Source organism: Ahaetulla prasina, chromosome 5, assembly GCF_028640845.1.
Source record: "Ahaetulla prasina isolate Xishuangbanna chromosome 5, ASM2864084v1, whole genome shotgun sequence".
NCBI classification, from domain to species: Eukaryota; Metazoa; Chordata; class Lepidosauria; order Squamata; family Colubridae; genus Ahaetulla; species Ahaetulla prasina.
The window spans coordinates 129,578,683-129,606,218 of NC_080543.1; positions in this window are offsets into that span (position 1 = coordinate 129,578,683).

The following is a 27,536-nucleotide window of genomic DNA, read 5'->3' on the forward strand; positions in this document are numbered from 1 at the left end:
CAGAAAAATTACAGAAAGAAAGAGGTGAAAAAAATACCTTCTGGTGAATGCCCACTTTCAATTATGGAGAATTTTACTACAGCGAACCTTATCTTAGTGTCTGGATCAGATAAAGCCGGGTGTATATAAAATTTATTTGATGATCTGAGAACACTTTTAATATGAGGCTTTATTAATCTGCCGGGTGAATCGTGCCTGAAGACATAGTGTATAAAAAAAGATTGAATCTTAAACTGGAATTCCATCAAGGAAACACAGGAAACTGACTCATTGCTACAACTGGCCCTCGGTTGTTAATATGGACTAGAAGCTGCAAAAATGTTCCAGCTTTCTCATAACAAAGCTGAAATTTAAGCAGAAATCTTCCGCATGCGAGCAGCTGTTCCGCCACTGGGGTAGATTTAAGCCCTTAATATTGCCCCTGGTGATAGTCTAATGCTGCAGATGATTTGCATAATCGCAGTCTAGTTTTATCCATTCCTCAAGAAGTAACTAACATTCTTCACAAATATGTATTCGTGCCCCCCTAAAAAACGTGGTTCACAAATTCTTTGTTTCTTTTGAGCTGAATTTGTGATGCATTTCTCGCCCGGCACATTCACATTGCATTTCGATAAAAATAACCCACAGAAAATACAAAATATGAAATGAACTGAAAAGGGAATAGGGTAAAAAAAAAAGTAGGACATATTGAAATGCCAATGGGTTAGTATGAGCCAATTTGATTCCTTACCGGGAGAAATTTGTCAGCAAAGTGATGTTAATTTTGAGCTTTTACAGTATGGCAGGGAAAAAAAAATCAATGGTGTTTCAAATTCTTTTCTTCTTCTTTCCTGTTTATTTCAAAATGTTAGTCCGCATTTATAAGAAGGTCAGGTATTTGGGGAAAATGATGTTTCTGCCTGCTGCCACAATTAATGAGGTGTTCTCATTAGGAATCATTGACTGTGGTTCCTAATGAGAACAAAGGAAGAAAGTAGGTAGGAAAGAGAGAGGTAGAAGAGGGGAAAAGGAGAGGAAGAAGAAAGGGGAAAGAGAGAGGGTTAGAAAGGGTGGAAGAGAAGAGTGGGGAAGGAGGAGAGGAAGTAGAAAAGCGAAGGAGAGGAAGGATGAAGAAAGTAGAAGAAAGTAGAGAAGGGAGGAGGAAATGTTTGTTAAGGAAGGAAGTGGTAGCTGGGCAGGTCCGAATAAGTAACAAATGAAAGTTAATGACTAATGTTGAATAAGAGACTGTATATTGAATAGGTTGTTGGAAAATGGAAATAAAACTTTTTTATTAAAAAAAAAAGGAATCATTGACTGTTGGTTCATTAAATGAATCATTTCCTTCCTTCAAAATGAAGGCAACCGGTGTCTGCAGATCTTCTTCCATGCCTGGTGGATCATGACCAACATTTGAAGACTTCTCCACTTCTTGATCATCTGGGTGATTGCAATAGCAATGGAAGAGCCTGGATCCAATTTTTTTTTTAATTTGCATTTATATCCCGCCCTTCTCCAAAGACTCAGGGCGGCTTACACTATATTAGCAATAGTCTTCATCCTATTTGTATATTTATATACAAAGTCAACTTATTGCCCCCAACAATCTGGGTCCTCATTTTACCTACCTTATAAAGGATATATAATAATTTTTTTAGAGCACAGGTAGTCCCCACATTCCATTTCATTTAGCGGTAATTGTTGAAAGAAATGTCCATCTGGGTTCAGTTCCAAGAGGGGAGAAAGACACTGGAAACATTGAGGCAGATTGGAAAGATAGTTTATTGATGGACAGGACCTCATGGATTTGAAGCCTTGGCAGCTGACCACATAGAGTAGAGAGAGAGGGTTATTTATACCCTCTCTTGGGCCTTGCCCTTAAGCTTCCTGTTCCTGTGCAAGAAATGTATTTTATTGGCTGACGTCAGACTCCCATGGGGCTATGCAGGGGTCATAGCTAACTTTGTAGGCTGTCTTGAGTCACAGGCTTGGTTGAAGTTTGTGCTGATGCAATGAAGGGGCTTGTTGTGCAATAGCTATTGTGGTTGAATGGCTTTGCCTTGAAAGATAATCCCACCATCCTGAAGCTGAAGGTATTTTGTTTTGTAGATAGGCTGGCCCAGTCTTTTGTTTTGTAGCTAGGCTGGCACCAAAATATCTGCTGGGTCTTGCTTAAAGTTTCTATTTCTCTTTTAGGGGAAATATTCTGCCTTTTTAATATTTCCTAAAATATTTCATTCTTCTAGGAGAGGAATGGGTGCTAACTTTCTACATAGTTCAAAGCTACCACAGCACTAAAAAAAATGACCATTGCAACATCCCCACGGTAACATGATCCAAATTCTGATGCTTGACTCATATTTATGACGGTTGCGATGTTCCCGGGGTCATCTTTTGCAACCTTCTGACAAGCCAAATCTATGAGGAAGCCGGATTCACTTAACAACCACATTACTGACTTAACAACTGTAGAGATTCACTTAGCAACTGTGCCAAGAAAGGTTGTAAAATGGGGGCAAATCGGACTTAACAACAGTCTCACTTAGCAACAGAAATGTTGGGGTTCAGCTGCGGTTGGAAGTCGAGAACCACCTGTATCCTTTAGATGCCTGGGTGTGCTATGGAAAGACACAGAGGAGAGGACTTTCAAAAGAGGGGGAGAGCCATTTAGGTTAATAGTTTTATCAGCAAGCACACATCTGAACAAAGACAGCCATTTGGGATGAGAGAGAAGAAATCCCATTTATCAACATTTGAATTTAGTTGCTTATTTGCTGGATCTCTCTGGACAAACAGATCCTACTGCTGCCAGGTGCACCCTTTCTGTTTTGATAAGCTGAGCTAACAAAGACTCCAACTTTTCAATTATCTACGGATCCAAGTTGGGAATTTGGCCCCTTCCTTTCTTAAAATTAGCTCTGTAAGGTTCGAAAAATCACATATCCAAATGTACTCTAGGGGTACATTCACTAAGGCCTTAATCAAATTAAGCACAGGGAAGTTATTTTCATCTAAATGAAGTACTAAATAAAGGCAACCTCTACATTTGGATGAATAAATTTCGATGAATTAGGGAAAAAAACCTTCCCTCTGTATTAGATGATAGATAGATAGATAGATAGATAGATAGATAGATAGATAGATAGATAGATAGATAGATAGATAGATAGATAGATAGACAGACAGACAGAGATAGATAATGGATGGAAGGATAGGTAGATAGATAGATAGATAGATAGATAGATAGATAGATAGATAGATAGATAGATGGATGGATGGATGGATGGATGGATGGATGGATGGATGGATGGATGGATGGATGGATGGATGATAGATGATAGATGATAGATAGATAGATGATAGATAGATAGATAGATAGATAGATAGATAGATAGATAGATAGATAGATAGGAGAAAGCAATAGCAATAGCACTTAGACTTATATATTGCTTCACAGTGCTTTATAGCCCTCTCTAAGTGGTTTACATAGTCAGCATCTTGCCCCCCCAAATTTGGGTCCTCATCTTACCAACCTTGGAAGGATGGAAGGCTGAGTCAACCTTGAGCCGGTGAGACCCGAATTGCCAAACTGCGGGCAGCCGGTGATCAGCAGAAGTAGCCTGCAATACTGCATTCTAAACACTGTGCCACCACAGTAGGTAGGTAGATAGATATGAGAGAGAGAGACAGAGAGACAGAGAGAGAGGGAGGGGGGGAGAATAGAATAGAATAGAATAGAATAGAATAGAATAGAATAGAATAGAATAGAATAGAATAGAAAATTGGCCAAGTGTGATTGGACACACAAGGAATTTGTCTTGGTGCATACACTCTCAATGTACATAAAAGAAAAGATTTGTTGATCAAGAATCATAAGGTACAACACTTAATGATAGTCATAGGGTACAAATAAACAATCAGGAAACAATCAATATCAATATAAATCATATGGAAAGAAGCAGCAAAGTTACAGTCATACAGTCATAAGTGGAAGGAGATGGCTGATGGGAACGATGAGAAGATTAATAGTAATGCAGAGCTAGTAAATAGTTTGACAGTGTTGAGGGAATTATTTGTTTAGCAGAGTGATGGCCTTGGGGAATTAGATGAGAGAGAGAGAGAGAGAGAGAGATGAGAGAGAGAGAGAGAGAGAGATGAGAGAGAGATGATAGATAGGTAGATGATAGGTAGGTAGGTAGGTAGGTAGGTAGGTAGGTAGGTAAGGTAGGTAGGTAGGTAGAAAGATAGATAGATAGATAGATAGATAGATAGATAGATGATAGATAGATAGATAGATAGATAGATAGATAGATAGATAGATAGATAGATAGATAGATAATCATTCTGTAAGCTTTGTGCATACACACATTTGAGAAAACAAGGCTTTAAAAGGAGCAATGTGAGGCCTTTTTCAAATCAAGTTTTATGGACTGCCTGTTCAGAATTTTGTTTTTTTCTCAGCAAGGTATGGAAGGGGTTTACAACTGTCTTCTTCTGAAATATTTTCAGGTTCTTGTCTAACCTGATTCCTTGGGATTTCCTAGCTTTTTCCATCCAAGAATAACCAGCTTTGGTTTTTTTGAGATCAACCAAGATTGGCAACTGGCAACCACTTTGCTTGAATACAAAAAGAATTCTCAGTCGTGTGGGGAGTTATGATAGAAAACAACACTGATAGGGGGGAAAAAAGCACTATTTTGTGCTTTTCTGAGAGATAAATTATATTCATGGAAGGCTATGTACAACTCGATTCTATGTACAGAATCGAATAGAATAAGAGAGTCGGAAGGGATTTTGGAGGTCTTCGAATCCAACCCCGTATTTATCTCTCTATCTCAGTATCTAGAATAGAATAGAATAGAATAGAATTTATTGACCAAGTGTGATTGGACACACAAGGAATTTGTCTTGGTGCATATGCTCTCAGTGTACATAAAAGAAAAGATACGTTCATCAAGGTACAACATTTACAACACAATTGATGGTCAATATATCAATATAAATCATAAGGATTGCCAGCAACAAGTTATAGTCATACAGTCATAAGTGGAAAGAGATTGGTGATGGGAACTATGAAACGATTAATAGTAGTAAAAATTGGTAGGTCTCCGTACTGTAGCACCGCTTTTCAACAATAGTTTGGTCCAAGTTTTAACACTCACTACTTAAAATTTCATGTAGTCATAAATGTTTAATATTGTTCTGGCAGTGGTGATTCATAACCTTTAAGAAATTAACAGATCCCTCCATGAAGAAGGAAGGGGAAAATTAAAAAAAAAAAAAAGAGGAGACAGGTGAGATGATCTAAATCATCAAGAATATGAATGCCACTTTGATGTGGGCCCAAGGCTGATGGCTGATATGCTATTTATCTTTACATAAGTTTTTTCCCCCAAAATACATAGTTCTCCAGGAAAAAGAAAAGCAGCATGAGCTATAGGTGTGAAACTAATTCTCATCTGAGAATTAATCTCACTAAATGCATTATAACTTACTTCAAAGTAGATGTGGATGGATTAGAAATAAATGCTACAAGAATGTTACCAAGAGCTTTTTTTGGAACGGGCGATCTATCAATAGCATAATTTGAAAATTATGGATCACGTTTCATTAGAAATAAGGAAATGTCTCCTTCAGGAAATCTGGTGATTTCATCAACATGGTCCGTATAGTTTTCTTGGTGTTAGTGTGGAAGTAGTTTGTCGTCTTATGAGATTCTTTTTCTTTTATTCTTTACTTTTGGTATTGCCTGGAGGTTCCCATCCGAGAACCAAACAGGCCTATTTCCAGTGCAAGAAATCAGGGATGAAAGCAGTTCAAATAAATACAGGATTATTGCATGCTAACATTCTGAGTGTCAGGAGGCTGTGAGTTCGATCCTAGGTAAAGGCAGATATTTCTCTCTCTGGGTGCAATGAGAATATATCTACTGCAAACTTCGCATTGGTGACAGGAAAGGCATCCGGCCAGCAAACACTCAGCTCCATTCAGTTGTCCCGAATCCGCCCCAATGCAAAGGATTACGGGGTCATTAGAAGACAAAAATAAAATAAATAAAATAAATAAAATTGCATGCTAACATTGTCTACAAGAATCTGAACTACTAATGGCCAAGGCAAATATATGTATGTATGTATGTATAAGACGAAGCAGACAACAAATGTGTAGCATTTTCTCAGTGCAGTCTTCTGCACATTTACTTCAAAGTCCTTCTGAACCCAATGAAATTTACTTCTAAATAAATAAACACACACAAACTCACATGATTGGAGCCTCAACAGAGTCCCAAAACTGCTTTTTCAAGACACAACTTGTTCTGTTTCCCTCCCCCAATACTCCCAACAAAGAGTCAGTCAAAGGCCTCCTCTTCTACTTTATTTACATAGATAAATGTCCTGGCCACGTCTACCCACGGGCCTGCCAAGTTTCTGGAGATAACGAGGAAATTATAGATAAGGCCAGAATTACTCACGAATATATTCTTCCCTCCATTGATACAGTTTGCCCACGCAAATTCATTGCTTTGTCCAAGACAAAAAACCAGGAAGTCCCGCCTCCTATTTATAGTCTCTGCAGATGTCACTGCATGACCATCATTCCTTGGCTTTATCCCAACGCTTCTTCTGCTGTGCGCGCCGGTCACGTCTGCGCAGTCTTGCATCACTCCAAAACTGTTCTTGGGGCGTTGCCAAATCAGAAGAAGGCTTGAGAGAATCAGGCCTTGCCGGCCCCTCCTCCCTTTGGGTGGGTGCCAGGGAGGGAGAGGGCCCAAGAGAAGCAGGGCTTGCCAGGTCTTCTCCCTCACTTTCTGAATCATCCGAGTCCAGGAGTCCAGGTCCAGGAACCTGGGTCACAACACAACTGAACTTTCTGGTTTTTCTTTGAAGACGTTTCACTTCTCATCCAAGAAGTTTCTTCCACTCTTCTTCGGTGAAACGTCTTCAAAGAAAAACCAGAAAGTCCAATTGCCTCTTGAAAAAGCACTTTTGGGGCAAAAGGAAGGAAATTCGAACATTTGCAAAGAGCTTGAGATTTGGAAAAAAATATATATATGATTATGACAGAAAGAGAGTTTTGAGCACTTAGTTTCCAAAAGTTTGGGATGAATGGTTTTATATTGTACCGTTTTTCACTTTCTAATTAGGTTTCAAATTATTTTTGTGACAGATTCTTCAGTTTTAATATATCTCGGATGTCCCCAGAAAATATGGTTCTTTCCCTCCTGCAAATAGTTGCATGCATTAGAAATGAACCGCGCAGATGAGATTTTAAAATAAAATAACATAAAATAAACATTTTCCAATTTTCACATGGAATTAAAAAATGGCATTTTTTTTAAAAAAAAATTCAATTCCCACTTTTGAAAATCTTTCTTGTTAAAATACCATTCCTCAAAATTCTTCAATTATCTACTTCCTACAACTTGGCAGGAAGTAGATTACACATTAAGGGATGTCGTGGCTCAATGGCTAAGATGCTAAGCTTGTCGATTGAAAGGTCAGCAGTTCAAATCCCTACTGCTACATAACGGGGTGAGCTCCCGTGACTTGTCCCAGCTTCTACCAACCTAGCAATTCGAAAGCACGTAAAAAAGGCAAGTAGAGAAATAGGGACCACCTTTGGTGGGAAGGTAGCAACGTTCCGTGTGCCTTTGGCATTGAGTCATGCCAGCTACATGACCACAGAGATGTCGCTGGCTCTTCGGCTTTGAAACGGAGATGAGCACCGCCCCCTAGAGTCAGGAACGACTAGCACGTATGTGCGAGGGGAACCTTTACTTTTACCTTAGATTACACATTCTCTGGTAACAACCATGAAGATCACATAGGTGATGATGATGATGATGATGATTATTATTATTAATTAAATTTATATACCGCCCTTCTCCTGAAGGACTCAGGGCAGTTTACAGCCAGATAAAAACACAATTGCACAAAAATTAAAACACTTTTAAAAAACTGATTCAAATTAAGGCCGAAACAAAATTTAAAACTATAATTAAAACCATAATAACCCCTATTAAAATTATAGATGAATTACTATATTGTTGCAGAATCTCAAATAGACTTTAGAAAGTCTCCTTCGTATCCATCCAGCTTCTGGATGGAATTTTGTGGCAGCAATATATAAAAATGATTTCCTACCATCTTCTTCCAGGATGAGGATGGTAAATAAATATCGTTTATTTTAATCCAAGACCAGAGATGTAAAAATAAAGCATTGCGAACACAGCACCAAACAACAAAATTTGTTTTAGAAAATTATTAGCATTGAAAATATAGAAGTTGAACTTCAATCAGGGCATCTGCCTTTGTACCACCTGCAATGCTATTTGTTTTCTAGTAAGCATGGCTCCAGAAGGAAATGTTAATAACGTATAAGGAACTGGGTCTGTCTAGTTTAACGAAAAGAAGGACTTGGGAAGAGATGATAGCAGTGTTCCGATATCTCGGGGGCTGCCGGAAAGAAGAGGGAGTCAAATTATTCTCCAAAGCACCCAATGGCAGGCCAAGAAGCAATGGGTGGAAACTAATCAAGGAGAGAAGCAACTTAGAACTAAGAAGAAATTGCCTGACAGTTAGAAGAATTAATCAGTGGAACAACTTGCCTGTAGAAGTTGTGAATGCTCCAACACTGGAAGTTTTTTAAAGAAGAGATTGGCCAATCATTTGTCTGAAGTGACATAGGGTTTCCTGCCTGAGTAGGGGGTTGGACTAGAAGACCTCCAAGGTCCCTTACAACCCAGTTATTCTATTCTATTCTATTCTATTCTATTCTATTCTATTCTATTCTATTCTATTCTATTCTATTCTATCACTCCCATCACCCATCTATCGTTCTCATCACCCACGAATGAGACTTCGTCGAAACGTCGCCAAGACACTTCCAATCTTACACGGGAGAAAACCCGAACAACCAAAGACCTATATACAAACACCCGTGAAAACCTCAGAAAACATATATATATATATATATATATATATATATATATATGTCTTTGGTTGTTCGGGTTTTCTCCCGTGTAAAATTGGAAGTGTCTTGGCGACGTTTCGACCAAGTCTCATTCGTCATCTTCAGGCTTCAGCTTCGTGCTTCTGGGAGCAATGTGTGATCGCAGCTGTTTCTTCCTTTTAACTGCTAGTGGGGGTTTGAACTGATTGGGTGGGAGTTTGGCTGTGCTCTGATTGGATGGGGGGTTTTTTGTGCTCTGATTGGCTGGGGGTGTGTCCTGTTTGGGTGGGGGCTTGGTTGTGCTCAGTTTAGTCTGTGTTGCAGAGGGATTTGAGCTGGTGAGCTGCATAGCTCTTGTTTGGTTTTGTGGTCGTGCTACATCTTCATAGTGGGTGTCAGTCTGCTGCATGTATGGATTGGAGGGGTTTGAAATGGCTAATGTTGCAGCTGCGGTCTGGCTTCTGGTCCTTGGTCGTGCTTCATGATCAGTGTGGGTTTGGGTCTGCTTTCTGGGTGGATGTGCGATGGTGACATCCTGTGTGGACCTCGTGAGTGTGGGTCAAACAGCCAAACTCCCACCCAATCAGTTCAAACTCCCACTAGCAGTTAAAAGGAAGAAACAGCTGCGATCACACATTGCTCCCAGAAGCACGAAGCTGAAGCCTGAAGATTACGAATGAGACTTCATCGAAATGTCGCCAAGACACTTCCAATTTTACACGAGAGAAAACCCAAACAACCAAAGACCTACATACAAACACCCATGAAAACCTCAGAAAACACATACACACACACACACACACACACACACACATACAGACATAGATATATATATATATATATATGTATATATATAAATATATATATATATATGTATATATATGTATGTATATATATATATATATATATATATATATATATATATATATATATATATATATATATATATATATATATATATCCTGTTCTCGTAGTATCTGAGCACTCCATTAATGTATTTTAATCCCTGCTGCTCCAAGCATGCTCAGTTCAGGATTCCTTAAAAGCTAACAAAATGCCATCCTCCTTTGTGTGTCCGCAGATGTATCTAGAGGTGCTTTCAGACAAAACCCAGTGACCTCGCTGGGGCCATGTTTTTTTTTTTTTTTTTTTTACTTGGACCTAAGCATGGCAGAAACATGCCCTGGCATCACCTTTCTTTTTCCCCTGCTGCGGAAGAGAATAACAACAGAGGAGAAACAGAGCTGCTGCTCATCAGATAAACACAAAGCCTGTAAAAAAGATTCCACAGGAGCAGGAGGGTTTCTGAATCTTTTGATCTCGTCTCCAAGGGAGAGGCAGAAGACGGCAAGCTCACAACAAGAGATGCTTCTAGGTGTGATGTTGATTAACCTAAATTTAACCTGAATTATCTGCTTTCAAAGCCTTCAAGTGCCATCTCAAAATGGAACTGTAGTACACATGTACATTGGCGTATAGGGAAATATTTGACGGTATCTACATGGTGATTGATATTATGGACATCAGCTTCCGATAAATAGGAATCAGATATGTTATTTAAATACTTTTTTTATTTTTTAAACAACAACAAGATGTAACAAACACTAACATAAAACGTATACTCCTTCTTTAAATCAGCTTTGTATCAATTGTTGTTGTTAGTTGTGAAGTCGTGTCCAACCCATCACGACCCCATGGACAACATTCCTTGAGGCCTTCCTGTCCTCTACCATCCTCTGGAGTCCATTTAAACTCATGCCTACTGCTTCAGTGAGTCCATCCAGCCACCTCATTCTCTGTCGTCCCCTTCTTTTTTTGCCCTCAATCTTTTCCAGCATTAGGCTCTTCTCCAGTGAGTAATCAGTAATCCTCTATTATTTACATTTTTCCCTCTCGTTTTCTTTAATTATACTTATCTTTTTGTCCCATTATCCCTTATTTCTATATATATTCCATCATACTTGTCATTATAATAATACATTTTCTTTCATGCACTACCTCTTTTTGTGTGTGTGACCTTTTCCCCTTTTTAGTCATTTACCATTTCTAATTTCTATCCAATTATGCAATTTATTCCATACTATATAATGGCAGGGATGCAGTGGCTCAGAGGCTAAGACGCTGAGCTTGTCGATCGAAAGGTCAGCAGTTCAGTGGCTTGAATCCCTAGTGCCGCGTAAGGGAGTGAGCTCCCGTTCCTTGTCCCAGCTTCTGCTAACCTAGCAGTTCAAAAGCACGTAAAAAATGCAAGTAGAAAAATAGGGACCACCCATGGTGGGAAGGTAACGGTGTTCCGTGCGCCTTTGGCATTTAGTTGTGCCGGCCACATGACCACGGAGACATCTTCGGACAGCGCTGGCTCTTTGGCTTTGAAATGGAGATGAGCACTGCCCCCTAGAGTCAGGAATGACTAGCACAAATGTGCGAGTGGAACCTTTACCTTTACCTATATAATATTCTGTATCTTCCTTTTCTATTATCTCCTTTGCTAATTTATCCATCTCAGCACAGTCCAGAATTTTTCTTATCACTTCCTCCTTCGATGGTACTGTTGGAAGAAATATCCATCTGGGTTCAGCAAGAGCATGTTTCAAAACTCACGTTTTGAAAAAAAAAAAAAAAGTAGGGATTGTAGGAATTTAGCACCACCCCCCTCCTAGAAGAATGAAATATTTTAGAAAATATTTAAAAGGCAGAATATATTTCCCTGGATGAGAAATGGAGAAACATGTTTTAAAGACAAAGCAGCTTCCTGACTCCCCCCCACCTTTGTCAACCATCATCTGCATCATAATAGAACCCATCTAGAACTGAAACTCACCACATGGCACCTGGGAAGATTACATCAGCCAGCAAGGCTAGCTAAGACTCCCACCCCCTGGGAGTCTGACAACCAATCAGGATACTCTTCCTGTGCCCCAGAAAGTTCAAAGCTCAGAAAAAGCATAAAACCAGGGAGCACACAGGATCTCAGCCCTTTTCTGTTCAGGAACTCAAGCCATGTGATCCTGACCACCATTAAACCATCCTTCCAAGCAGTCTCCATGTTTCCAGTGTCTTTGTCCCCACTTGGAACTGAACCCAGATGGATATTTCTTCCAACAGTACGTTCTTATTTTTCCAGTTCTGTGCATAAGACATTCTTGCGGCTGTTATTATGTGTAGAATTAGATACCTTATTTCTTTACTATATTTCCTATTGAGATATTTTAATGTTGTTTGCTATTTACTAGAAAGGCCTTTTGAGATCATCTAGGTTGCATGAAGGGCATTCTAAGAAGATGTGAGTTTCCATTTTCTTTTGTTTTACGAGACTATTCTGTTTCCTCCCAAAATAAGACATCGCCTGATAATAAACCCAATCGGGCTTTTGAGTGCATGGCAGTAAGGCCAAGCACTTATTTTGGGGTTCAAAAAAATATAAGACAGAGTCTTACTTTCAGGGAAACACAGTACAATTTGATACTTGCATCACATTAGTAGACCTGCTACACATTGATTCATCTCTCAACCTAATAAATTACACTGAGGCACTCTAAATCTACTGTAAGGTTCACTTATTAATATGTCTAAGCTCATAACTGCCAATCAAGAGACTTAAACAGAGGCTTCAGTAAAATAGCATTTAATCCCGATCAGGCTCAAATGGATAATTGTTCCAAACATATAGATGGTGCATACATGCAAGGAAGGAGCTACAAAAGTTATGAGAGAAAGCAATGTCCTCTTATACCCAAAAGGAGGTCTTTGAAGTATCTTTAGGGATGTCATAAACCATCAACTGGCATTTGCATATCCTGGAATCTGGTTTGTGTATCCCATAGTAAAGGTCAGTGATATAATCTAACTCTAAATTTGCATTCCTCTGTAGTGTTATCTTTTCCTTCTTTTTGTCTTTCTAGATAGCCACTTGGTCCCCTATTAGCACTACAAAGGTGTGTAGATTGCTTCTGCTAGTTTGAGATCTTGTGGGAAACAGAGTGGCATTTTATGGAGGTTTTTAGATCTTAATGCAAGTTAATGCAGGAAGGATGTACTTTTACAGCAGTAAGTATGTTCTTCATGAGAAAGGAAATGCAGGTATACAAAGACATCAGTATATATGTTGCAGGAAACAATTCTAGTATTTTAATATATATGTTCCCTTCACTACTATTTTTCACTTCAACCACTGTCAAGGATTATACCAGTAGTATAATAGGTCCATCAGACAACTGCAAAATTATATCCTGCAACAATACCTTTGACATCATCAAACAGCATCTGCCTCTTCGAGGTCCTTGATTGGTGGATTAAAATTTCAAGTCCAGCCTAAACTTCTGACTATGCGACCAATCTTAACAATAAAAAGCTTGTTAAAATTATACAACAATATGGTTTATATTTTGTTTATATTATTACTTGGAATAGTATATTCTAACTTAATTGCCTTTGGGATTGATGATTTCTGTAGATTACTGTAGGACAGTGATTCCCAAAGTGTGAGCCGCGGCTCCCCAGGGAGCCGCGCTATCGTCATGGGGGCGCCGCGGAATATCTGCGCCCGCTGGGTCTGGCGCTGATGCGCCATTTCTGGGGCGTCTGGTGTGCATGCGCAGTTGCAGGTCGGATTTCCAGGGGAGCCGCGGGCGAAAAAGATTGGGAACCTCTGCTGTAGGAGATTAGAATTAACAATAAGATTGTGAACTATCTGGCTTTACATGTTTCCGGAAATATTTCAGAATATGTGATTCAAATTAGCAGCTGTTAAAAAAGCCAACACAGTTCTGGGCTGCATAAACAGAGGGATAGAATCAAGATCACGTGAAGTGTTAGTACCACTTTATAATGCCTTGGTAAGGCCACACTTAGAATATTGCATCCAGTTTTGGTCGCCACGATGTAAAAAAGATGTTGAGACTCTAGAAAGAGTGCAGAGAAGAGCAACAAAGATGATTAGGGGACTGGAGGATAAAACATATGAAGAACGGTTGCAGGAACTGGGTATGTCTAGTTTAACAAAAAGAAGGACTAGGGGAGACATGATAGCTGTGTTCCAATATCTCAGGGGCTGCCACAAAGAAGAGGGAGTCGGGCTGTTCTCCAAAGCACCTGAGGGTAGAACAAGAAGCAATGGGTGGAAACTGATCAAAGAAAGAAGCAACTTAGAACTAAGGAGAAATTTCCTGACAGTTAGAACAATTAATAGGTGGAACGACTTGCCTTCAGAAGTTGTGGGTGCTCCAACACTGGACATTTTTAAGAAAATGTTGGTTAACCATCTGACTGAGATGGGGTAGGGTTTCCTGCCTGGGCAGGGGGTTGGACTAGAAGGCCTCCAAGGTCCCTTCCAACTCTGATGTTATGTTATGTTATGTTATGTTATGTTATGTTATGTTATGTTATGTTATGTTATGTTATGTTATGTTATGTTATGTTATGTTATGTTATGTTATGTTATGTTAAATATATGAGTGGTACAGTGGCCTCGAGGTGGAATTCTCACCTCACAATCAGGCAGCTGTGAGTTCAATCCTAGATAGAGGCAGATATTTCCCTCTCTGGGCAAGATGAGAATATATCTCCTGAATATAATTCCACATTGACGACAGGAAGGGCATCTGGCACTCAGCTCCATTCAGGTGCCCAGACTCCACCCTGCAAGGGATTATGGGGTCGTTAAAAGATGATGATGATGATGTGATTTAAATTTATCCAAATGGATAGACAGAGGTACATAAAACTCAATGGTTAAAACTCCAAATAAGTCTACGGCATACGATTAATGTAATAATAATAATAATAATAATAATAATAATAATAATAATAATAATAATAATAATAATAATAATAATAATAATAATAATAATATTAGGTTGGAAGGGACCTTGGAGGTCTTCTAGTCCAACCCCCTGCCGAGGCAGGAAACCCTACACCATTTCAGACAAATGGCTATCCAACATTTTCTTAAAAATTTACAGTGTTGGAGCATTTACAACTTCTGCAGGCAAGTCATTCCACTGATTAATTGTTCTAACTGTCAGGAAATTTCTCCTTAGTTCTAAGTTGCTTCTCTCCTTGATTAGTTTCCACCCATTGCTTCTTGTTCTACCCTCAGGTGCATTGGAGAATAGCTTGACTCCCTCTTCTTTGTGGCAACCCCTGAGATATTGGAACACTGCTATGTGATTAAAATAAAAATTACATTGAGTTGATGCATGTTTTAGGAGGAATTCCGAAGGTAATTCCTATCAGACTTTTTACCGAAAAGGATGTGAGAAATGGAATTATTCCTGTAAAGAATATAGCCTAAGTAACTCCATATTGTACTCTTACTATAACCTGAGTTAACCTGAGCTATTTTAGCAGTGTAAGACATTTAATAAGGGGAAGTTTGTATAACGCCTGTTCTGAAGAAACAAGCCATAAAGTGGCTGAGATGGTGACTGAGATGGTGTAGGGTTTCCTGCCTGGGCAGGGGGTTGGACTAGAAGGCCTCCAAGGTCCCTTCCAACTCTGTTGTTATATAAATTATAAAATGATGTTTGTACCTATTGAGCAGGACAGGCTGACCTAAGCAAAATCATATCCCATTTAATTGTTCTGTAAATGACATAAGGGAGAAGTATGATCTCTGGGAGACTTTCCAGAGGAAGAAGATGGTACTGAACAAGCCAGAAATGTTATGTAATGTGTGAAGAACAATGACGGGTGGGGGCATTGTAACTGCCCTGTTGATTGTCTGAAAATGTATTTAAATCATGTATCCAGAGCTGTCAGACGTTCTCTCCCTTGTGGAGAACCTTTTTGCAAAAGTTTTTTGATATATATGTATCTTTTTTGAATAAATCTGCTATGCACTTGTTCATGGTTTCCGGTTTTCATTTTACTTCTCACAAAGGATCGGGCCTTGAGAATGAAGAAAATATGAGATAGAAACTAAGTATCACCTTACCATGATTTTGTTTGATATAACTTTGGTATAATTCCAAGAATCTCTTGAATTTTATAATTCGGAAAAGATGCCGCATTTCGGACACATTTGGGAAGAGCTTCTCTGCTGAGATTAGCATGAGGAAAGTTTTACTTTCCCTCTAAACAGCAATGTCAGGTCATGAATTATTCAAGGCCATTCAGAGCACAGTCCTAATCACTAGACTATCCTGGTAATTACTAAATCTGGGCTGATTGCTCATTAGGAATCTGGTTTCTTTTGTTCTCCCTCCAAACCCCAGCTTGGAATCAGGGGGGAAGAATCACCAACATGGGAATCCAACTTCATTACAAAGAGTAATGTTGTCTCCACCAAACCCCATGATGAAGTTGGTCCAGCAGCAAATAGCTAGACATGAAGAACTTTCTTTTCTTTTTTTAATACATTTGATTGATTTTCTATTAATTACATTTCTTAATGCTTAAGAAACATTGCCTTGTCTGGGTATTTAATTTGCTTAACAATATAAATGCTATTCTTACTTTCCATCCTTTTTTTCCAACCTCCAAGTTTGATAATATTCTGTATCTTCTTTCTGTTTGATTTTCAATGTAAGTCTGTCCATTTCTGCACAGTCTAATGTCTTCTTCATTATTATTTTTTTCATCTTGATGTGTTTCTTCGTCTTTCCAATATTGTGCAAAGATAATCCTCGGTGCTGTTAAAACGGGTAATACTAAGTACCGTATAAGACACACCTTTTTCCCCCAAAAAAGAGGGTGAAAATCTGGGTGCGTCTTATACTCCAAATGTAGCCCCACCCAGCTTCTCAAAAGGAGGTTTCAGAGGCTGAAAAAAGCATCAGAAATGAAGCTTCAGAAAAGAAGCCCCCAAACAGAGCTTAAGAGGCTTTTTTTCTGAAGCTGTTTCGGAGGCTTTCAAAGGCAGAAACAGAGTTTCAGAGGTTTCAGAGGCAGGGAAAAAAAAGCAAGGCACAGAGCTCGCAACCAAGGAACCTGTTGCTTAAATTCACCTCTGGGAACAGCTGATTGGGGTTTTCTGGGAGGCCGATCCACCTACCAATCAACTTTTTTTCTTATTTTCCTCCCCAAAAACTAAGGTGCGTCTTATACTCCAGTGATTCTTATACTCCTCTTATCAAATTTCACTTTCAAAACCAGATGTTTTCCTAATTCCTAAGTAAATTATGATGAGAGCAAGAAGGTTAGAGGAAAGAGTGAGAGGAAAAGAAGACAGGTAGATGAAGTGAAGCATTTTGAAGTTCCATCAACTTCAACTAAAATTAGTGACAAGGGCCATGCGGTTAGAACACAATATTGTAGGTTGATCTGCCCACTGCCTTGAGTTCGATCCTGACTGGCTCAAGTTAACTCAGTCTTCCATCTTTTCGAGGTCTTGTCAAATAAGTATCCAGATTATTGAGGGTAATAGACTGACTCTGTAATAGCAATAGAACTTAGACTTATATACTGCTTCTTTGTTCACAATGAAGAACTTCATCCAAACAAAAAACCTGGACCAATCATTAGCAATAGCACGTATAGTATATATGCTTCATAGTGCTCTAAGCAGTTTTACAGAGTCAGCATATTGCCCACAACAATCTGGGTCCTCATTTTACCCACCTTGGAAGGATGGAAGGCTGAGTCAACCTTGAGCTGGTGAGATTTGAATTGCCGAACTGCAGCTAGCAGTCACCTGAAGTAGCCTGCAATACTGTACTCTAACCATTGCGCCACCTTGGCTCTTTAACATTTGACATTTAACATTTGTGATTAAGTTTAGCAATAGCAATAGCACTTAGACTTATATACCGCTTCATAGTGCTTTACAGCACTTTCTAAACAGTTATATAGTGTCATATTGTCCCCAACAATCTGGGTCCTCATCGGAAGGATGAAATACTGAGTCAACCTTGAGCCGGTCAGGATCGAACTCTTGGCGGTGGGCAGAGCTAGCCGGCAATACTGCATTCTTACTGCTGTACCACCACATCTCTTAAAGATTCTGTAAATCGCTCAGAGAGGGCTATAAAGCACTATGGAGCAGTACCGTATATACTCGAGTATAAGCCGAGTTTTTCAGCACGTTTTTTGTGCTGAAAAACGTCCCCTCGGCTTATACTCGAGTATATACGGCTTATACTCGAGTTTTTTTTTTTCCTTTTTTTCACATTATACCGGCCGGCGCGAACTTGGCGGGCTTTTGCTTTAGCGCGGGGAAGCCCTGCCGGTGCAGTGAGAGGGCGGGGCGGGGGAGCCGCCAGCCTTCTCGGCCGAGGGAGGGAGGGTTTCGCCGACCGGTAGGTGCCTCATTTCCCACCCTCGGCTTATACTCGAGTCCCCAGTTTACCCCAGTTTTTGGGGTAAAATTGGGGACCTCGGCTTATACTCGGATCGGCTTATATTCGAGTATATACGGTATATAAATCTAAGTGCTATTGCTATTTATAGGATTTAGATATACTTGTTTATAGCTGTCTCATCCCTTTGCAAAACATAAGTAGAACAAGCATGAGGATTAAATCTAATTAATTACAATACAGTCTTATCACATCAGGCCAAAAAGGTTAATCCATGTCTTCCAAAAGCTCTGGAGTGTAATATAGAGTTTGCATTTTTCTGCCTTTAAAAACCAAACACATTTAAAAATAAAAAACAAAAAACAAGAGAAGAAAATAAAATGACAGCTAACCAACCCCCCCCCCAAAAAAAAACCTTAACACACACCCCCTTTTCACCTGCAGGAGTTAATTAGCCATTGATTCAGATTAGCTTCAGACCAATTTTTTTGTTTTTCATTATTTTAAGCAGCATTCTTTGGGGATCTAGTATAAAAATGTAAATGATAGAGAGAAGCGGGCGGGGGGGGGGAGAGAACCAAGCAAACACTGGACTGTAAAGTAAACATTGGCTTAGCGAAGGATGAGGGGCGATTGTTGTTTGTGCAACTTACTTTGGAAACTTAAAATTTCAAAACTTTTTTTTTTAATGATAATACGGAAGATAAGGCAAGACAAGGCAAGTCAAAACAAGAGCACAAGCAAAGAAGGAAGCCCGAATAGCATCTAATGTTATCGAGGCTCGCTAAATGCCAAGTGGCATGAATTTATAGTGCAATTTATCATATGATACAGATAAGGAACCCCGAATGGGTAAACTGACAGGTTTAACTGATGAACTAAGTAAAAATACAAGCGGTGTATTTGTTTTTTTTTGGGTTTTTTTAAAAAAGCATTCTGGGATAAGGATATGCATGTCTTTCCTTTCTTTCTTTCTTTCTCCCCCACTTGTTTTTTATTATTATTATAAGGGATTACAGGAACAGAACAACTTAAAACAAATCTGCAGCTGCCAGAATGTATATCACCATAAACAAGGAAAGTTTGTTCTTTTAGAAGTTCATTGCTACAAGTCTTATCTGCTTGCGCCCAGAGCCGGCTACCTACAGTATGTGCAGAAAAGCCAGGTTAAAATGCTGTGTCCTGCTGCAGGATGACAGCAAAAGAGATTCAGGGTGAAATATACAATGAAAGATTTGGTTCTGGATGGCTAAGAGGCCATTAGGCAGATGCTCTCCCTTCTCACCCCGTTGTGGTCCGTCAGCAGCCTACGGTTCTGGTGGTGGAGTCAGACAGTGATGAGGCGGAGGCGAGGCCAGGGCCATCGAGAAATGGGGTGTGGACTCCAGAGCCTCCAGGGTCTGAGAGTAGTGAGCGTGAGGTGCAGACTCCAGAGCCTCCAGAGGTCGAGAGTAGCAAGGAGGAGGAGGAGCTGGGAGAGCCTGTCCCTAATGCCCGAATGAAAAGACCTGCCAAGAGGCAGGAGCAGCTCAAGCAGAGAGGTCACCTCGGGGGTAGGGCCAAGAGATAATTGGCCCCTCCTATAAGGTTTAAAAGGAAACCGGCATCGGTGTCTCAGTTTGCCAGAAAACAACGTTGAAGCTGCGCTCCTCCCAATCTCTGCTCTGGATGTTTCTCCGAGAAGACCTTGGCAGCTCTCCATTCTCTGCTCGAGACGCTTATCTGCAAAGGACTTTGGCAATTATCTAAATTGGACCAGGTTGTAAATAATGACAGACTGTTTTGTGTGAGAAGCCTTTGCTTTCTTTTGAGTTTCACGACACTGGGAATGGGTCAATTCCCAGCTGCTTGAATAAAGTTTATTTTCATTAAGGACTGCGTTTGTTGCTACCTGCTCAAGTCTGGGTCACAACAACCCCACTGATGTGGTCAACGTATCCCGCTCCCCCCTAGGCTTGCTCCTTACGGGTGAACAATTTGCCCGGCAAGCAAATGAAACTGCAAAGGTTTGCAAGAAAACCTCAGCCATAGGCAGCGTAAATAGGTGAAAGGTTTAATCAACAATACCGAGAATTGCTTTGTAGATGGAAGCGAAGGCACGACACAAATTAGCCCTAGTTGCATGATGGGCCTCGTCAGAGCAAAGGCGGTAAAAAAAAAAAAGCCACACGATGTTGCAGCGATGTTTCGAACTGAGCTGCCGCGATTAACGAAGTGGCATCTTGCTTACATCAAAAGTTCGTGCCACAATTAATGCCTTCATTTATAAGATGTCACGGTGCGTTTTGCTACTTAGGGCTAACTAATTAACAGAAGTGCGCTTGTGTCTCATGCACGATCATCACAATGGGCCTGTGTGTGTGTGTGTGTGTGTATGTTGCACAGGCTTTCCTAAGAGGAGACAACATTGTGCTTGTGGAGAAAAAAAAAAGAGACGGCGTTCTTCATTTGCTACAGAGACACAACGTATTGTTATGAATAGAATAGAATAGAATTTTTTATTGGCCAAGTGTGATTGGACACACAAGGAATTTGTCTTGGTGCATATGCTCTCAGTGTGCATAAAACACTCTCAGCGTTCATCAAGAACCATAAGCTACAACATTTAATGATAGTCATAGGGTACAAATAAACAATCAGTGTTGTGTTCTCGCCTTTATGACCGGCCACAGCTAGGGTGACTGTCAACCAATCCGAGCGACAGAAACGCTGGCAACAGCAAGATCGGGAAGCCGGGAGAGCTCCTATTGATCTATGCCTTGACAGCTACACACGCGTTGAAACAGATCTGTCAGGAAAACAGTTCCTGAGTTCAGTTCAGTTGGAGAGCAGATAGTGTTTTGTTGTTCATTCGCTGTTAACAATAAACGGAGGTTATTTGAATTACTCGTTCTGGTTTTCCTTCCTTCTGGAGAAGAATTCAGCAATCAGGAAACAATATCAGTATAAATCCTAAGGATACAAGCAACAAAGTTACAGTCATACAGTCATAAGTGGAAGGAGGTGGGTGGTGGGAATGATGAGAATATTAATAGTAGTGCAGATTTAGTAAATAGTTTGACAGTGTTGAGGGACTGTACAGCAATATTTCTAGCAATGGCACTTAGACTTATATACCGCTTCACGGTGCTTTACAGCCCTCTCTAAGCGGTTTACAGAGTCAGCATATTGGCCCCAAAAATCTGGGTCTTCCTTTTACTAGCTTCAGAAGGATGGGAAGCTGAGTCAACCTTCAGCTGGTCAGGATCAAACTCATGGCAGTGGGCAGAGTCAGTGTACAATATTGTATTCTGACAGAGACTCAAGACTCAAGGCAAAAGGCAAAAGGCAGAATTGAACATTTTTTTTGGGGAGGAAGTAATTCCTTCCTTCCTCCCATCCATCCATTCATCCATCCATCCATCTAATTTTATTGATATTTTATTGGGGTTATTGTGTTCATCTCTGCTAAAATTTCAGGAGCCAAAGCAATAACAGGACATGATTTCCAATATTAAATGATGGGATATGTTGTTTTGCAGAATTGTCTCTGTTCAACATGACTGCGGTTTGCTCTGGAAACTCATTACAGGAACCCAAAGTAATACACAGCCTAAGAAAAATTTTGTCCATTTAAATTACTTGTTCTGGTGGCAAAAACTCAGCTTTATTATGGAGAATAGCTATTCCCTTGGAGCAGCATTAAGTTATTTAGTTCCTAGCAGAGAGACTTCATTTCTTATTTATTTACAATGTTTGTATATAATCCCCATAACAACGTTCCCTGGATGTCTTACAATAAGCCAGCATAAAAAACAATTTAAATACAAAATAGAACATAAAAACCATAGAATCAAAAGCAACATAAAGCATGACAACAGCATCCACACAGTACGTACAAATTAGGCACACAGTTAAAAGCGAGGCCCAGACAATGAATTATTTAGAAGGTCTGGATTCAGAGAAAGGTTTTCATCTTGAAGAAAAGACTACATAAGTGGCCTCAATTGGCTTCAAGTGAACATTTCTACAAAGACGGTTTTATGGATAAGCCCTCCCCCGTCTCCCCCCCCCCCGCCCCACAAAAAAATACATAATCCCTGAAGTGTTTCTTCACTCAGTAGTCACACTGGGTCACTAAAAAACATTTTCCATACACAATTTTGTCAACCCTCAAGAAATGCATTTACAAACCACTGGAGGATTTGAAGATCAAAATTTCTGCTTGAATTACACACATACTGGAGGCGTATTGGAAGACATCATATTTTGAGGATGATGTCAGATTTCTAGGTTGCACGTAGGAAGATAGACTTGGGACCAATTGCTGTGTCAAATCAACTTACGCAAGAACCAGTGTACAATATAGAATAGAATGGAATTCTTTATTGGCCAAGTGTGATTGGACACATAAGGAATTTTATCCCATTTTCTGGGATAGTGCTGTAATGGACTAATAGTTAAAAGCAATAGAATATTTTCTCTGCTTGGAGATGGGGAAGTTCTACTACTCTCTTCCTGCTCTGTTTTGACTTTCGTTGTCCTGAAGAATTTGCAGATGGTGATCCACAATTCGGCTCTAGAAACTAAAATAATCAATCTGTCTTTTCTTTAATGTTGGTTGAGCTACATTCAGGATCTCAACAAATGTCCCAATCTCTCTCCCTCCCTCCCTCCCTCTCTCTCCCTCTCTCTCTCCCTCCCTCCCTTCCTCCCTCCCTCTCCTTCCCTCCTGCCTGCCCTCTCTCTCTCCCTCCCTCTCTCTCCCTCCCTCCCTCCTGCCCTATCTCTCTCTCCTTCCCTCTCTCTCTCTTCCTCCCTCCCTCCCTCCCTCTCTCTCCCTCTCCCTCTCCCTGTCTCTCCCCCTCCCTCCCTTCTGCTCTCTCTCTCTCTCTCTCCACATGATTCTGGAACTCTTTTCTGTGAGATAAATGTAATAGTAAAGATAAAGATTTCCCCTGTCCCGTCATTTCTGACTCCAAGGGCTGTTTTCATCTCCATTTCTTAGTTGAAGGAGACAGTGTAGTACAAAGGCTTTTCTGTGGTCATGTGGTCAGTATGACTACAGGTCATACTGAACGCTTTTATCGTCCCACCAAAGTGATACCTATTTCCCTACTTGCATTTGCATGTTTTTGAACTGCTAAGTGGGCAGGAGCTGAGACAAGTAATGGGAACTCACACAATGCTTGGGTCTTGAACCGGGGGTGTCAACTTTCCAGCTGACAAGGTCTGCATCTTTAATTGCCTGAGCCATCGTGCCCCTATTCTGTGAAATATTACAAGCCACCATAAACCTGTGAGATGCCCACCAATATTTCATTTGTGAGAAGTAGGATCTGTGCTTCTCCTCCTCCTCCTTTTCTGGCCACTCTGTAAATGCTCCACAGTAGAATTTTAGTTAAATTAAGAATGGAGCCATAAACGTTTCATTAAAAATCTTTACTAACCTTTTGTAGGCCCTACAAAGATGGTTCTTTTGCATTGAAATTCTACTAAACTCTGTCTTTTTCTTCCCTTCTCCAATAAAGCAGATGCAATCATTCCTATTAGAATCAGCAAAATCTTGATCAAAGGGAGTGGGTGGATTTAATTTTGATATGGCAACTCTGCATGCTTCTTCTTATTATGCGGATCTTTTCTAGATCTCACTTGAGAGCCACGGTTGCAATTCTATCACTGGCAACAATGGTGATCTCCAGAAATCGCCTGTTGTTCTTAAACGCTTAAAGCAAAGTAATCTCTCCTTTTGAGTCAAGTTTGATTTCTGGCAACTTCACAGGCATGTCAAGGACATTTGGCACTGTCACTTCTCGTAGTTTATCCAATTGTTCTGGGGATTTGTAGTGGTCTCCCAAGCAAGCATCCATCTGGTTCACTCAATTTGGCTGTTTTTAAGGTCAGTCACAGTGTTACCTTAGATTGGACTTGGGCCAAAATAAAATATGTTGATATTTTATACATGCTGCACTTTCCTGATTGCATTACTTTTTCTCTGAGAAAATTATAAGCCTATGCATGTTTTGTGTGTGTTTGTGTATTTATGCATGCATGAATATGTGTATATGTGCACACATGTAACTTCTATGTGTATGTGTGTGTGTGTGCATGTATATATTTGTATATGTATATATGTAAGTATCACTAGATTGCAATGACATTGCAATACATTATTCTTATATATCTCTGGTCTAAGACTGTGATAAACTGATTGATTGATATTTTTATATATTAGTGTTCACAATAAGGTGGGTTTTTTTTTTTTGTTTGTTTGTTTTGTCATTTATCTCCATCTTTGATTAGTTAGCAATTTACACTACTTAGGAATTATTCAATGTATGTGAACTAGCTTATAATGGAAGATTCACCTCTATATTGTTTTATTTTCTCCCCCTATAAATAATATCCTGAACTGACATTTTCTAATTTGTATTTTAAAAATAGGCTTTGAATTTTCTCTAAATAAAAATGATTAGCAATCTATACTCAATTTGACATGCGGGGAAAAAAATTCTTGGCTTATATTACCTAGACAGATTTCATTAAAAGGCTAAATATCACATTGTTTGTATTTAAACTCTGGGTTAGCTTTGTTACATTTCTCTCCATGGGGCTTCATTGTACCTTCCCAGATTCAGTTATATTTGTCTTTATTGCATTTAAATGAACAATCAAGCAATAGTTTCCTCATCCAGCTGCCCAGTTAATATTTACAAATGTTTTAATATTTCAAAGTCAGTATTTCAAGCTTTGACCAAGTTACTGGAGAAACCTGTCAACTATCCAAATATTATTATTATTATTATTATTATTATTATTATTATTATTATTATTATTATTATTATTATTATTATTATTATTATTATATCAGCTGCACTGTAAAGTAGACTGTGAGATATATGCTGCATCCTAGCAGTTGCTGAAGTTTTATGTCCAAAGCTTTAATGAATTGCGACAGAATGAAACAATGGTAAATTGGAGACAACCCCCCCCCAAAAAAAAAACATTGAAGGAACATCTGTTGCAAAGATATCTATCACAGGAAGTGCTTCTTGCAAACTAGTAATAAGAGGATAAAAATGATCAGGTTATGCTAATTTTGAGCTGGGAAGTCAGTGTGAAATACAGCATAGCATAAAATTGTGCTTCGATCACTTGTTGTGAGAATTGTGAATCCAACTGAATGAAGAACTTTCTTCTAAGAATTTTCAGTGAATAACAATAACCCAACAATGATCACTGTCCTTCCTATAATTACCACAATTCATCATGAGGAACGAGGAATGAGCGCCAAGTCTCTATCATAAAATGAATTTCATGTTTAAAGTTACAGTATTATTGTCCAGCTGCTCTTTCTTAAGATATCTTATGCATAGACAGTATGTGATGTATCTAACCAATCATGATAGCCTCAAGAAACAAGAGATTGACTTGGTACTTGTATAGTAAAAATAACAAGGATGATCCTAATATGGCTAATAATCCCCAAATTCTAAAGATCTAAAATGGACAGCTAACTTCAAAAACGTCATCAAAAAAATACAACAAAGAATGTTCTTTCTGCGCCAACTCAGAAAGCTCAAACTGCCCAAGGAGCTGCTGATCCAGTTCTACAGAGGAATGATTGAGTCTGTCATCTGCACCTCTATAACTGTCTGGTTCGGTTCTGCAACCCAACAAGAAAAACACAGACTTCAGAGGATAATTAGAACTGCAGAAAAAACAATGGCTACCAACCTGCCTTCCACTGAGGACCTCTATATTACACGAGTCAAAAAGAGGGTTGTGAAAATATTTACAGATCCCTCACATCCTGGACATAAACTGTTTCAACTCCTACCCTCAAAATGTTGCTACAGAGCACTGCACACCAGAACAACTAGACACAAGAACAGTTTCTTCCCAAACGCCATCACTCTGCTAAATAAATAATTCCCTCAACACTGTCAAACTATTTACTAAATCTGCACTACTATTAATCTTCTCATCATTCCCATCATCCATCTCCTTCCACTTATGACTGTATGACTGTAACTTTGTTGCTTGTATCCTTATAATTTATATTGATATTGTTTCTTGATTGCTTATTTGTTCCCTATGACTATCATTAAGTCTTGTACCTTAGAATTCTTGATGAACGTATCTTTTCTTTTATGTACACTGAGAGCACATGCACCAAGACAAATCCCTTGTGTGTCCAATCACACTTGGCCAATAAAAAATTCTATTCTATTCTATTCTATTCTATTCTATTCTGTTCTATTCTATTCTATTCTATTCTATTCTATTCTATTCTACCCCCATTTTTTTTAATTGATATTGACACTTTTAAGCAGTTTGCATTATTTCACATTGGCTAAGAGTTGAATGGAAAGTAATGCCTTTGATGTTATAATTCGCCAACAGGTGTCAACGCTGATGTACCACATACTATAGCATTCCGGTTTCATTTTAGTTGTCAAAAAGCTGCTGTGAGAAGAGGTTGTCCATTATTCTTAATAAAATGGAAGCTTACTTAGGGTGAGTTTTCATCAGTATGCTTCAAGGAACGTACTGTAGCTGAATTTTTGACAGCCGAAGAAGTTTTCCAATTGAAACATACCACCAAATGCAAGTTGTTTATACCAATGAGTCTGTTGACATGAGTACTGTGCATCAATGGGTCAATATATATAGACAGATAGATATAGATACAATGTCCCAGGCAGAGCTTCTGATTTGTGCAAACCAGAAATAAGTGGATGACTTGTGACAGCAACTGGCAAGTTTCTAGGAGAAAGTTTGATGAACTCATTAAAGACAATCACCAGATCACTCAAACAGAAATTGCTACCAAGCAGTGGCATTTCACAGGAATATGTGGGTTATGTTCCTCCATGTCAAAGGACCATGTAAGTTAGGTTCCTTGCATGCTGATGCCAGAGCTGAAAGCTTTAAGAGTTGAAATTTGCTAGCAATTTTTATCGGGCTGCAACAATGAAGGTGAAGAATTTGTGTGCAGGATCATGACAGCTGACAAAACATGGGCTCAAAAAGCTTCAGCGTTAAACTCCTATACGTCTCTAGCCTTCCATCATTTTTTTTTTATTTCATTTTGTCATAACAGTATACACAAACATTGTCATAAATAAAACAACATATCATGAAGAAAATATATATATATGTAAGTAAAAAAATATGCATCAGCTATATTAATTTGATATAATGAAAAGAAACAATAGGACAGGAACGGTAGGTACTCTTGTGCTCTTATGCACACCCCTTACAGTCCTCTTAGGAATGGGGTGAGGTCAATAGTAGACAGTTTTTGGTTGAAGATTTTGGGATTTTGAGTAGAGACTATGGAGTCAGGTAATGAGTTCCAAGCATGAACAACTCTGTTACAGA